The following is a 14,030-nucleotide window of genomic DNA, read 5'->3' on the forward strand; positions in this document are numbered from 1 at the left end:
TTTTCAGTCTCCTGCCTTTTAAATTTAACTCTTCAGCAGACAGGATCTCCCTTCCATCATACCTGAGCTGCATCCACTGTGTGCACTCAGCTACCCACACCCACTCTGGCCCTCTCAGACAAGGAAGTAAATATAATAACAGCCTGTGCAGCTGTCACTGCTGCGTTTTCCTTGGAAGAAGCATTTGGACTTGATGATCTTAAAGGCCTTTTCCAACCAAAATGAGTCTGTGATTCTCTGCTTTCAGTTTGGATTGCTGAACACCTGGAGGTGAGACAGCGCTGACTAACCATGACAGAGAGTGTATCACACCTGAGTGTGTGACAGCCCGGATCCCACTGAGCTAAAACATCCTCCCCTCCCCTGTGGCCCACCAGAACAGCCAGCTAAGGGGATTCAACCGGCAATTCCTAAGAAAAGTTGAATCATGTCCACTGCAGGCTGCACTGCCCACCCTCAGAGCCATCAGCGACACAGCAAATCACGGCAGAGCTGGAGCCGTGATCTGGAACGACTCAGAAAGTGATGCCATTGCAGTACCCAGTGCTTTATGTCTTTAATGGGAATATTGACAGAAGCATATGGGAATGGTGGGAAAGTCATTTCAGTGTGATGCTTTGTGCTTCACTTCCCAGTGAGTCATTCGTGCACCAAACCCAACTCCCAGCACAAGTCACTCTGAGCTCCCAGAGACAGCAAACACGCCCTTCACGTGCCCTGCCCAACCTTGGGGGCTGTGTCCTCCCACCAGCACAGGCTGGAGACCCCCTGGGACAAGCATGAAGCTGTTGTGCTTTCCTCACCCAAAGAATGACACACCAGGGAGGTTGGCACTGGGGTTTGATGCACTGTTACCACTCCAGGTAGGACCAGGCACCCAGAAACCAAAGTCCCATCTGTGTCTCCACCACCCATGGGCACAGTCCCACTGCCTGGCACTTTGCAGGGCTGGGGACATGCTCCATCCCCCCCAGTGGAGGTTTGCTTCACCAAAATAAACCCCAAACCCCCACAAATCAAAACAAAAGTTCACCAGAAAAATAACAAAACAACAACAACAAGAAAACAAATCAAGCCCGATCTTCTTAGCAGGAGAATTTGTTTTGACGTCAACAGTGGTTAAACACATCCAAGAGAATATTCAAAAACATTGCTTAACTCGCCTGTCAAATAAGATGGTGGATTCAGCCAAATTGCTCCTGGATAAGCAAAGGCTTTGCCAGCAAGGAATCAGCCTCATCACTGGCATCCTTCCGGGAGTGGTGCGATCACCAGCACAGGAGGATCTCCCGCATCTCCTTTCAGAGCTGCTGTATAATTAAACATTGCTTTTATCTGCACAGCTGGCAGAGTGAACATGAAATCCTGTTAAAACTGACCACTGGAAGCAAAACCAAGAGCGATGGAATAGCAGGAAGGAGGAATAAAACAATCTTTCAAATGCTGGGAACGTGGCACGAGGCTGCCGTGCCATCGGAGGTCAGCTTGGACAACTGTAATGGACGTGGTACAAGCAATTAACTTGTTGGGTGAAGTCAGGGCTGGGACAGCAGCCAGAGCTCCCATGTCTGGTGTTCAGAAAATAATGGATTTTTGGAGCAGAGGCCAGCGAAAAACTCAGATCCTTAACTCAGGGCTTTGTTGTGGCTGTTTAAAAAGAGAAGGTGACAGTGTGGCTCTGGTTTCCAGGGAGGACAGGGGACAGCAAACTATTAAAATATTAAAATATCCTATAGATTATAAAGAGATTATCATTTATAAACCATGTGAAGTTATTAAATCTACAAGACTCGCTATGGATGATTTCCAAGTCTATAGAGAATAAAACTGCACTGAACACTCTGTGCTACAGGAAGTGTCTGGGCCTAGCTCCCTGTTGCAACCCACAGGTGTGACCCCACGTGAGAGCAGAGCAGCTCTGAGAGCCCCAGCCTCACTGCAGGGAGAGAAACGTTTCTTTCCTCTGCTGCTCTCCAAGGTCCAGCATCACACACACAGTTATTTTCCATTTGCAGTCACCTCCCTGTGCTGCCTCCCGGGCCCCGGCGGCTGCTGCTGGGAAGAGCAAAAGGCTCTGGGGGGAGGAGAGAGAACCTTGGAGGAGAGAGAGCTCTGGGAGGAGGGGGGAGCTGGAGCTGCTGGGTCTGTGCTGGACAGGGTCCCAGCCGGCAGGTCCCCGCCGTGCCGGCAGACGCCGCGAACCGGAGGGACCCGCGGCTGACGTGGCACAAGGGTCCCCTTGGAGAGCCCTCCCTGGCACCCCACAGGGGCAGCAGATGCTCTGTGAGCCACCAGAGCTGGCACAGGGTGGGGTGGATCCCTCCCCCACTGCTCTGTGCCGGTGCCACGGGTCACATCCCAACCATTAAAGCCCCCTGTGGGGAGGGACGTGCCTGGCACGGGACGGAGGAGACCTCACCAAACTGTGCTGAGCAGCTCCTGCCAAGGTGTGAACCTTCCAGGAGTCCAGGGAAGCAGGCTCAGCACTGGAAGAGCAGCTCTAACAGAAGGTGCCAGTCAACAACAGCCCCAGCTCGTGTTTCTATCAACCTTCCACTCTGATCCATCCCATCCTGAGCAGCAGGAGCTCGGCAGACTCAGACAGGGAATTTCTGATAATACCACTGAAAAAAATAACAGCCCTCTGAGCTTCTACAAGTGCAGAGATGGTACATTTTGAAATTTCAGTACAGGTTATTTATGTAAAAATACCACCAGACTAATACAGGAAACTTGGAATAACCAGGGGAGGATATTGCCAACAAGTCTTGGGTTCTTCATTAGAATTTCCTTGGGTTTTCAAACATCAATTGTTTCCATCAAAAGGACACCTTCAGAAGCAACCAAAACTGAAATGAAATCACAATAACCCCCAATTTTTTTCTAAATACCATTTTAAAAGCCAAACTTGCTATATATTGGAAAACATAGCAAGAAACAATCTGGGCTTGGCAGTGCTGGGTTTATAGTGGGACTTGATGACCTGAAAGGTCCTCTCCAATCTAAATGATTTTGTGATTCTGTGGTTAGAAAAAGGAACCTCAGTGCAGGGGTCTGGTACCCCCATCCCCACTACCAGGGAAAGATGAAATGGGAAGGCCCTTGCTGCTCCCAAGGATGAGGGCTTTGGTCAGTTGGGCATTTTCCCCACCAAAAGCTGCCAACCCTGGAGTCCCATCATTCCCTGTGCCCGGGCTTTGAAAGCCATCCGAGCATTTGAGAGGAACAGATCAATCAATTATTCAGGAGACACTCGCAAACCACCCCTTGGAGATGACAGATCTTCCAACCAGGCAGCTCCATCAGCCGGGCGCTCCAGCCCAATCATGGAAATCGCTGCAATTCACACACAACAATCACTCCTGCCTCGCAAACACTTGTTATTCTCTCGCTTTCTTATTTACTAAGTACGCTGTGATTTGCTTAATGCCTGGAACATCTCTTCCAGTGCTAGAATGAGAATGAAGGAATTGTACATTCCTGATAATTAAATAAGACAGCTTTCTCAAAATAATAACAGTTTTGTAATGTCAGACAATGAACTGAGCCAGCCAGCACAGGCAGGTCGCCTCCTCCCCGGCTGGCTGTGCTGCCTGGACTTTTCTAAGGGACACAGTGGCATTAAAGCTGATGGAATCACTCAGGATGCTCTTGAGAGCCTTTTTTCTGCCCTTTTCTGCCCTTCACAGCTTCACCAAATTTTAAGCAAAACCCTTTAAAAATATTTGACCTTTTTTTTTCCCCAAAGAACTTTGGGGTTTGCTGCCAGCCCAGGCCTCATGCAGCTCCACTTCATCAACACCCACGCCCTGAGTCGCTTCAGCCTCATCCTCCAGCACAGCCTGAGCCTGGAGCCCACTGCTGAGCACTCCCTGAGCCTGGAGCCCACTGCTGAGCACTCCTCGAGTCAGAGCCCAGCCCTTTCCCCTGGGCTCTCTGTCCTCAGCAGCACCAGTGGCTGAGCAGCTCAGAGCCAGTAACACAATTAATTCCACGGGACGAGTGATGGTATCACCCCTGTTCACAGCAGGGCTGCTGGGCAAGGGCTCACAACCATGAGGGGAAAAACACCCTCCAATTTAGGGGCTGCCTTTGGGGTTTGTTGGGTTTGGGGGTTTTAGGGCTTGCTTTTGATAACTTCATTTTCAGGAGCTGGAGGGTGTCCCCTGTGCTGAACAGGCTGGTGGGGTGGGGGAGCCTCTCCAAGGTGCTCCCACCTGTCCTGTGCTGCCAGGACAGACAATGACCTTGGGATGGGCAGAGCCAGAGTCACCACAGGGCCAAGGGACCCACCTGGCTCACATCCCTGTAAATGAGTCCCTGATATTTTACCATTGCTGCCCAGAAATGAATCACTGTTTAATTTCTGGCTTTAACAGCAGGGTGTACACAACAGTGCACAGGTTCTGTGATGGATGACTGCCTGTATCATATGTGGGTCAGAAAGGTTTTCTTTGTAAACTGCTTCCAGAGCTTTATGAGCTCACTGGACAGTTCACATCAGCTTAAACACTTGGACACAAAGCCCTAGAATCATAGAATGGTTTGGGGTGGAAGGAACCCTAGAGACTATCCAGTTCCAACCCTCTGCCATGGGCAGGGACACCTTCCATTGACATCTTCCATGAGCACATGCAGAGTTCGCACACTCATTCCTTCCTGACTTTAAAACTGTGCCCTTTTTGGAGCTTCATTATATTTATTTAACTAAAGAGAGGTTGCTTGCCACAGGAAGGAAAACCTTATTGGTAATTCCATACACTTTGTTGTTTGTTTGCTGTAATAGAGACTCACAGAAAACTCCATTTCAAGTTAAGGAGGAACTTCTCCACAAAAATCCCTTCCCCTTTGGAACAGCCCAGACCACAGGGAGCCCCAAAGCACCAAATCACTGGTTGCTCTGAGCTGATTCCACACGAGGTTGAGTCCCCACTGTGCAAGGTGCTGTGATATCAAACACCATCACAGCTGGCACTCCTCTTAATTAGATCTGACAAGTCTTGATAATGAATCATTGAGAATATGAGTTAAGCATAATATAAAGCAAACAGCAAGGATCTTATGTAATTCTTCCTACTTCAATGGCTGCAGGAATTGAGTCATGAAATTGTTTTGGAACATTTTATGACAGAAGTCAGGAGCGTTCTTTGTAAATTAAGTTTTAACTTCTTTTTTTTTTTTTTTTAAGGTCTCTTCCTGGCTGTGCCCATTTTGTAGAAGTGTAGATCTTTTCCTCATCTGTTTCATTTATTCCCTTGACATCTTTCCTCATTCATACTGTAGAAAGCCTGGTCTGTGCAAGGTTTTAGCCCTGAGTACAACAACAAGCAAACTCAGGCAAAATACATTGACGACCTGGTCTCCCCAGCTAATGATAACAGATTGTTTTCTCTTGATGTGGTTTTACTGTTTATGGATCCTCCAATATTGAAGTTTCTGCATCCCAGGTGACAGCCCAGCATTTTCAGAGTGCTCCTCTTCAAGACTCACTGTGTTTTCCATAAAAACCAACAATTTACAGTGACTGGAAACATCTCCATCACCTATCGGCTGCTCTGATAATATTGCTTTTGTCTGAGATGCCTTGTTATGGTAATGATTGAAATAAGATTTTTCAAACCTCCCATAGGGATTTGGAAGGTGCAGGTGTTGAGTTTTGTCTCTCAGGAGACCCTGGGCTAACAAGAGCTTTTTAGAGCAGTTGCTTGAGATAAACGAGTAGAGAAAGGACAAAATCAAAAATGCCACAATTAAAACCCTCTTTGTTGGGAGCAGCAGGGCAGGAATGGAGGCTTTAATGAGTCCCAAAGACACAGAGGAGCTCGAGGTGCCGTGGTTGTGCCTAAAGTAGGTGAACTACTTTCAGCTGCAGCACCACCAAGGGCGCCCGGCTGGGCCCACAGTCTCAGAGCTGATCCACTTCCACTGAGGTCACTGCAAACTCATTAATTTAAAAAGATTGGACCATTAATTTGAAAGCTATTGACAGAGCAGCGGGAGCTGGTCTGGAGAATTGAATAACGTGGGGACAGAGAACATCCTTGGAGTCTCATCACCCCAACCCCGGAGCTGGGCACAGGCAGAGCCCGGTTAAGTTCCCTTAACAGGAGATTAAGTGGGCCACGAGTGTTACAAACAGGCTCTGTGTGTGTTTCAATATTTTTACGCCCAAGAGAAAATGGATTTTACCCCCAGTTAGTTCAAATCAATGACTCTGCCCTTACCAGGACGTTCCACCGGCTGAAGATTCGACGCGGCACAAATTGCGAGGCCCGAGGGTCAAACACCTTCTTGGCTCAGCACCCTCACAGCAATCCCAGCCACACCTCCCACATCATCGTGGCTCCCTTCAGGAGACAGTTCCTGTTAACCAGAGACCTGGGGGAAGATGGACAAACAGTCAGAAAAAGGGTTTTATTTAATCCAGCACAGACAGAGGAGGTTGTGGCCACACGGAGCTGTCACTGCCCAACTTGTTGGCACTTGAGCTCTGCTGGGCCCTTCAAGCTAACCAAACATGTTTGAGTGAATAATTTAAATATTTTCACTAATTTTTGTCCAGCTAAATGGAAGCAAATATTACTTCTTGAAAATATTAGGGCACTTTGTAGGAAAAAGAAATGTCAAAATGTAGATATTTTTCTGTGCAAGCTGTCATCCACCCCTGGCCTCATCAGAGCTGTCTCTAAGGGCAACTCCCAATATTCTGGGATTCTAATCCTGGCTCCACCACTGCCCTGCACTGAGGACATACAGGAGCCCCCTCTGAGGCACAGAAACACAGCAAAGAGCCAGCTCCTGCATCCATGTCTTATTTATAACTACTGCTAAATATTGAGGTAATAGTGTAAAATAGCTGATTTCACCCTGCCCCCTTTTCCCCAGCTTTTCCACAGATGAAAAGCATCTGTGAAAAAGCTGCTTCGTGCTGAGCACCTTCAGCAAGCATTATTTTATTGTGATATGCAGAGCTGAAAACCGAATCTGATACAGATATTGGATCAAACCTTGTACTCCGTGGCAATCTAATTTTATCCTGACATGTTGATTGCTTGCTCTTCATCTACAGCTGCTGTCCCAAAGGGTGCTAAGTGAGAGAAGCTCTAGGTTTTTTTCTTCCCTGCAAGAAGATGACATGAAATAAATGCAGGAGAACACACAGGAACAATGTGGGGTTTGTTATGCACAAGACAGCTCTGAGGAGGGAAAAAAATTGGAACTGAGATTTCTGAGGGATGGGACAAAACATGATGGAATTTCTGACTAACAAATCACATAGAACATTCAAACCAAGGGAATTGGGGTTCTTGAAAACCACTCTGTATTGTCTTCCCTGATTACTTCAGGTGGGAAACATGGAATTCCTTTAAAAAGTCAGGCCTTTTGACTCATGTTATCTATGGACAAATGCTACTTAGGAATTTACAGCTCATAGATCAACCCAATCCAAGCCCAAAATTTAGGTGCAATGTTTACTCAAGGATTGTGGATTTTTGAGTCAGGAACTTCCATTAGATGCACGTGCAACACCTCTAGGAAGGGGTGCTGAGCTTTGCCACAGTGGATAATTAATTACCTGGGATTTAAATAAGGGCTTGCAAAAATTAAGAGGATTTTCACAGACCTCCATGGATATAAAATTCCAACTGTAAAGCTTAGCAGGGCCAGCAAGGCCTGCAGCATCAGCCAAGCACCCTGAAGAGCACGTTGTCACCAGAGCAAAGGCAGAGAGAAGGAGAAACCAGACCCACATCAGCCTGAAAGCCACGAGCAGGAGATACCTGGGACACTTCACCTGAGGGAGAGGAGCATCCCTTGCTCAAACATTTGGTGTGTTTTAATGGAAAAGGTCCATAATTCCCCCATTTCCCCCCTCTTTAGTTCTGCTGGAATCAGCCAGTTTGACTCCTCATTGCAGTGACAAGATCCCCGTCCCATCTCTGTGCATTTAACCTGAGGGTCACGGATTCAATTCAGCAAATATTGGTCCTCCTAATGAAAGATGAAAACCTGCTGTCAATATTTACAGAGCCAAAACACAGTGGTTAGTTTTCTTGTAAATATTTAAGAATAAAGTCAAACACAAACTCCTCAACCCTTACGACAATGAACCTCACTCACTTCTAATCAATCCAAACTTTGAAGTGTTGCTTAATTTTAGCAACTTTTTTTTTCTCTTGACCCAGATCCAAACAAGCTTCTACTTCTGGGAAATGCAATGTTCGTGTAGCAGTGCTAAAACCATCATTTATTTTTGTGTTAAATTCATAGAGGTTTTCTTCTTTCTCTTGAATTCCCCATTTGACAGTGTTCTGCATTATCTGTAGGTTTAAAAGTTGTCTTATATTCCCACTCTGCCTTGTTCATTCACTCAGGGTATAACTCAGGCTCATGTAAAACATACCAGTGGTGGCTCAGGGTTGGCATGAGCAGATAAGAGTAAATCTGCTTTTTATAAGGTTTTTATTAAAGGCAATTCAGTTTGGAGAAACAGAAAATGAAATTAAAAGTGATGCTGGTCTGTATATTAATTTCAGGCAGTTAATTAATTGGAGGGATGGCTGATGAGTGCAGAGCAGCATTGGATGGAGACTCCACGTGGGCTCCAGTTCTAGTTCTGCCACACTCATGAGGAAAAATCAGTGTTCTAGACACAACCATTAACTTTTCCTGTGCTTTGATTCATTAGCAATTTTCCTTTCCATGCTTTTTGAGGGGCAAAAAAGAAAAAGGTTTAATTTTGGAGAAGAGAGGAACAAGTAAAAGACAGCAAACCCATGAGAGCACTTAAGGAGGAAAAAAAACCCTCTTGTGTTTCTTCTTGTATTTTCTTCTTAACTTTTCCATTTACACTGAGGTACTTCAGTAGCAAGTGGGTTACATAAGGAGGTCCCACCTCAACAGAGGCAGCTCCTGCCTGCATTTCCAAAGGACAGAGCTCTCCCCAGGGCCCTGCCCAGCCTCTGGCCTGGGGGAACCACAGGAGCCTGCAGAGGTTTTATCACTGCTGACCAGGGCATTAATTCCAAACACGAATTCAAAGCCATAAATCAGCAACTCACCATCAAAGCACCGTCTGGGAGTCACAGGATGGAGATGTCTCAGTGTAACTGTGACATCATTTGAAATCACAGTAACTACTGACAATCTCTCTGAAACACAGCAAATTACCTTTGCTCCTTCCTGCCAGGAGGGAGAATGTCCAGTTCCAAAATGGGGATTTTACTGTCATTTTATGATCCTCTCTGTTTTTATGAAGCAGGAGTTACAAAGGCATTTCAAACATAAATTACTTGAAAATTCTCCTGCTTAATTCCCACTAGAACTAAACTCAAATTCTCCAGATCAAAATATTTTGGAGTTCATTTTCCGTTTCTATACCAATATAATTATGGTATTGTTCACATCTAGGGAAGGTTGGACTTGATGATCTTGGAGGTATTTTCCAACCTTAGTCATTCTGTAATTCTCTGAACACACTCTAAAAAATCAGGAGAAGTAAAAAATGACTATGAGTACAATCCCTGTGGGAGGCAGACCCATTCCACCTCCACCATGGCCTTTGGTGGCCAGGTCCTCCACACTGGGTTCACCAGCAGGAACTCCAGCCTTTACCTGGTCAGGTTGGTGGGTGTTGGGATTGCTCCAAACCTCAAGTGCACGTGGGAGTGCAGGGCTGGTGTCTGGAGAAGATTAAAGTCCCCCATGGCCAGATCCCATGTAAAGGAGAGGCCTCCAGATGAAGTGGAAGGAGTGAATAAGCAGATATTACCCAGCAAATACTCAAAAATCCAACAGTCAAACCAGGCAACTTTAACAGCTGCATTATTTTAAATTATTTCATTGAAAATGAGTGTGCAATTTAAGTCTTCAATATAAGCAAAGAACCACTCAAGTCAAATTGCTATGACAAAACCATTTGATGATTAAGCCCCAAACCACACTTTAAAGGCCAGATCCAAAGCCTTCAGGACAATGGTCCTATTTTTGCTGTGCCACGTCGTGTTTTTCATTTTACAAGTGCAGTTCTCGTTCGAGAACTGTAATTTCATATTTGGTTCACCCTGCAAGAAGTCTTTGCCTTCTCCTGAAATGCATATTTAGAAAAGCTTTCACAGAAACCTTGCAGCCAACAATAAAAAGAACCTCCCTAAACCCACCATCACTTTGGGGCATTTCCATCGACGCGGCTCCTGCCGCTGCTCCCGTTGGAGCTCTGGGTGTTAAATGATTTCTCACTTTCATCCTCAGCCTGAAACTGCACAAAACCCTCCCATGCAGGCACTGCTGGAAGCAGTGGTAGGAAAGCTGCAAAGCTCCTGGGTCTCTGGGAGAGGCAGGCAGGGTTTGGGCTGGACCGCCGCTGTTTCCCTCAGCGTCCCTCGCGCTGATTGAGTCGGAAAAGTTGAGCTGAGCGTCCTGGTGGTGGCTCCTGGCCCACACCAGCACACACTGTGGGGCCATTCTGTGCCTCCCGGGCTCTGGGTCCAGCTCCAGGTTTTGCTCAGCTTTCCTGGGAAGGACTCCAGGGAACGCTCTCACTGCTCGCTGCCGCAGTTGGGCTCCTCTCAGCGATAACAGCCTGGAATTCACGGAGCTCCAGGACATGGGGAACCACAGCAATAAAACCTGCAAACATGGGAGAGAGGCAAAAGCACATAAATATGATTCAGAGCCAATCTGAAGTTACTAAAATCCAATTGAATTCAAATTTCTCCTCTTTCTTGCCCTGGTTGATGTTTCCCCAAAGCTGCTCTCTTGAATTACCTGTGCAGAGTCACCCTTCATTTGGATCATTTGCATTTCCACATGGAAAACCCCCACCCCCTGTACTGCTTGAGGAGAAAAGAGATTTAATGATGAAAGTGCAGTCCACGTGTGCTTTGTATGCGTGGAACGACTGCACAACTGGGACTGCTTCTCTGATACCGGGAAAGACTTGCAGGAATGAAGCAAAGAAAGTGTCTCACCACCCTTTTCAAAGGATGAGAGTGTTCCAGGAGCAGAACCAAGGGCCTGAACAGAGCAGCCAAAGTGACCACTTGTACCCACCAAAGCACGAGCTTCAGTTAGGTTTGAACAGGGTGTGGGAAGAGCCTCACCGTGAGAAGAGCAAACCTTCTTGCTGGAGAGACAGAGGCACGGGCAGGTGGCCAAAGGGATGACACCTGGTGAACTGGCCGTGCTGAGATGGTACCCATGGCACTGGGTTTGGTGGGAAAATGGTTGTTTCCAGTGTTTCAGCCCCGAGGAACAACAAGGGTGTTGGTTGGAACAACAAGGCTTGGCTGGCAGCACCGCGGTCTGCTCCTTAATGTCCAGGAAACATGGATTTATGGAAAACACAGCCTGTCAAATTAATGTGAGATCAGCAAACTGACTGATAAAAGTGGTGGTGATGAGCACAGATCAAATCCCCCTCCCCAGGGCAGTACTTTGGGTGGCAGTGGCTGCAGACACAAGGGGTGTCCCCCTTGTGTGGCTTCACCACCAGGAGCGACCACACAACCAGCTCTCAGCTCCAGCTGAAATTAAACCCTCATCCATGGTACATCAGTGTGTGGAGGCCTCTTGCAAAACCAGCCCTAATATTCAAAATTTAGAAACACCATCTGTTAGAGACTTTGTTAAATAAAAACAACTCATTACTGAACGTAGATCTTGGAGAGGGATCACTTTCTTTCCCATACCTCTGATTTCCTTTAGCTGGACAAACACAGATAGTTGCTTCCCAGGATTTCTGAACCATTTCCAAAGGTTTCTGACAGCAGACACGTTCCTAACCTGTAGCAAAAGAAATAACTGTATTATGAATCTGGGACTGGCAGTAACTCATGACATTTGAATTATGTTGCTGAAAGGTGTCTTTTTACCAGCTGGTAAATAACAATCCCCCTAATTACAGATATAAATCTGTTGAGGTACGAATGCACAGTTGAAAGTGATGAAAATGTTTAATAAAATATGTCCCAGAAATGGAGAACGTGATTAGATTCAACATATTGACCACAGGGGGTTTTCCTGGACCTGCTGATAGAACCACAGCCCCTCAGGATGGAAACACATCCCTCGTTCCAGTGATAAATGGAAAGGGAAAAACACTCTGGTGATTATAATTGTTCCAAGAGATCTGAGCAACCCATGAGGCATAAAACCCCTTTTTAGCTACATAAGTTCTTATGGCTTCTTCAGGGAAGAGCATTTATTATGTGCTCTGCTCTAATCAGCAGAGCTTTAATAACTCTGTTTTTCCAGTGAAGTTTGATGAAGACATGGTTATCTTTTGTGGTCTGGATTTGTCACCTCTATGATTCACATTCATATCCCAGATCTCTAAATAACAGAAACTGGAAAGAGCTCAAAACTGTAGTTTATTTTTTAAATAAATATCTTTTTTAAAAATTGCTTTAAAAATGGTATCCCAAGGCAACTGTTCTACAAAAGCAGTGGCAGCTTGGTCTGAAATGGCCTTGTCTTGGTGCTTTGCTTTCAGTCTTTTAGGGCATTATATTTATGCATTATGATTTTTTGTTATTTGTAGCAGTGACTAAAGTCAAATTCTTTTAATTAACATTGATTATTCTAATTGCAGCCCCACCAAAAATGACCAGCACAACTTCCCAAGTGACTTCCAGGTCTTATATAATACATTCCAAGTAACAATATAGCTTGGGGAATGGTTAGTGACCTTTCTGACCCTTCACATGGAACACATTTCAGCCCAATCCAGCCACAGGTTGGGTTTCATGACTCATAAATTATTAGCCACAACTGCAATTTCATCCCAAAAATCTCTCTCCCACTTGCAGACCCCCCTTTCAGCTGAGCCTGGAAGGAAAGCTGTCAGGCTCAGCCTCCCCTGTCCAGGGGATGAGCAGGGCAGTTCATTACCAACCTGCCAGTCTGGTTCCCTTTGAACTGTGCAGCAGAGCACCAAAACTGCTTCTTTTTAGCACATATTTGCATGCTCAGGGTGCTTCTGTCTCATTACTGCCTCTTCTTTACTTTCCCAGGATTGATGCCCATGAACTTCCCATCCAGGTATTAATTAAGAAACTGCATTCTTAAATCCACGTGTTCCCCTGACAGGAAGGAGTCTCTGACAAAATATGCACCTACCTGTGTGCAAATTACACAAACCAGGCTCTGCTCCTGATCTCCAGCTTTCTGTCAATCAAAGGATTCCCCACATTTATTTTTCCAGACTGTTTACACAAACAAAAGTCTGCATTTCCTCGTGTTCTTCAGCCAAAGGGTAGAGGAGGGTCTGCAGTTCCTGGCCAGAGCAAGTGCTCAGGGCTGTGAGATCTCAAGTGGAGCAGAGCTGTCAGTGCCACAAGAACCAAAATCCAGGCAGACACTGCCATTTTAAAAGCAGTGCTCTGGGCTGCTGCTACTGCAGATTAAACCAATAAAAGGGTTTTTAGGAGGAAACTTGTGTACAAGAGGAACAAATGGGTTGCAGAACCCAGAGCTGGTGTGCAAGGCTGAATTAACAGCTTAATGTAATTCAGTTCTTACTGGTTGCCTGGAAACTAACTTAGAAAAAAAAAAGTAAAAGCACAAACCATAATGGGTGTAGAGGCCTTAATAGGGAATTATTGATGCCACCAGACTGTCTGACAGTCTGATGCATTTCTAACCAAATCACTCAAAATGCTCCTTTATTATTCTATGTTCCCCTGAATAACAAGGTCCAAGGCCAAAACAGATAAAATATTTCCTATTTCTGGTGCTTAAGCAGACAGGAGAGCCTGGCACCAGTGTTTGCCATCACAGCAGGGACAGCCTGGCTGCCCTCCCCACTGCCCTCACCTTCCTCTTCATCTCAACATAACCAAACTTCTCTAACAGCAAACACCACAGAGCACTTGTGGATTCCTCACCACTGTCATCTGGCTTGAATTAGCCCCACAGATCTGCTCAAAGAGTGGAGGTTCCTAATTTCAGCTTGAAACAAAACTGTCCCAGGAAGCAAAGATGCAGCTGTTGGACAAACACAGTTGGGGGAAAGTTTCAGTCAATGCTCC

General features: G+C 46.0%; 1 long non-coding RNA gene across 1 annotated transcript; it reads right to left on the reverse strand.

The window, feature by feature from the left end:
• Positions 1 to 2,365: 2,365 nt before the first annotated feature.
• Positions 2,366 to 7,279, reverse strand: LOC126638871 (uncharacterized). The gene is made up of 3 exons (XR_007628703.1): positions 7,008 to 7,279; positions 6,225 to 6,378; positions 2,366 to 2,624 (listed from the first exon to the last, which is right to left on the reverse strand). It is a non-coding gene; the product is annotated as an uncharacterized LOC126638871 (long non-coding RNA).
• Between the last annotated feature and the right edge of the window lie 6,751 nt (positions 7,280 to 14,030).

Source organism: Myiozetetes cayanensis, unplaced genomic scaffold (assembly GCF_022539395.1).
Source record: "Myiozetetes cayanensis isolate MyiCay16 unplaced genomic scaffold, myiCay2020 scf18, whole genome shotgun sequence".
NCBI lineage: Eukaryota > Metazoa > Chordata > Aves > Passeriformes > Tyrannidae > Myiozetetes > Myiozetetes cayanensis.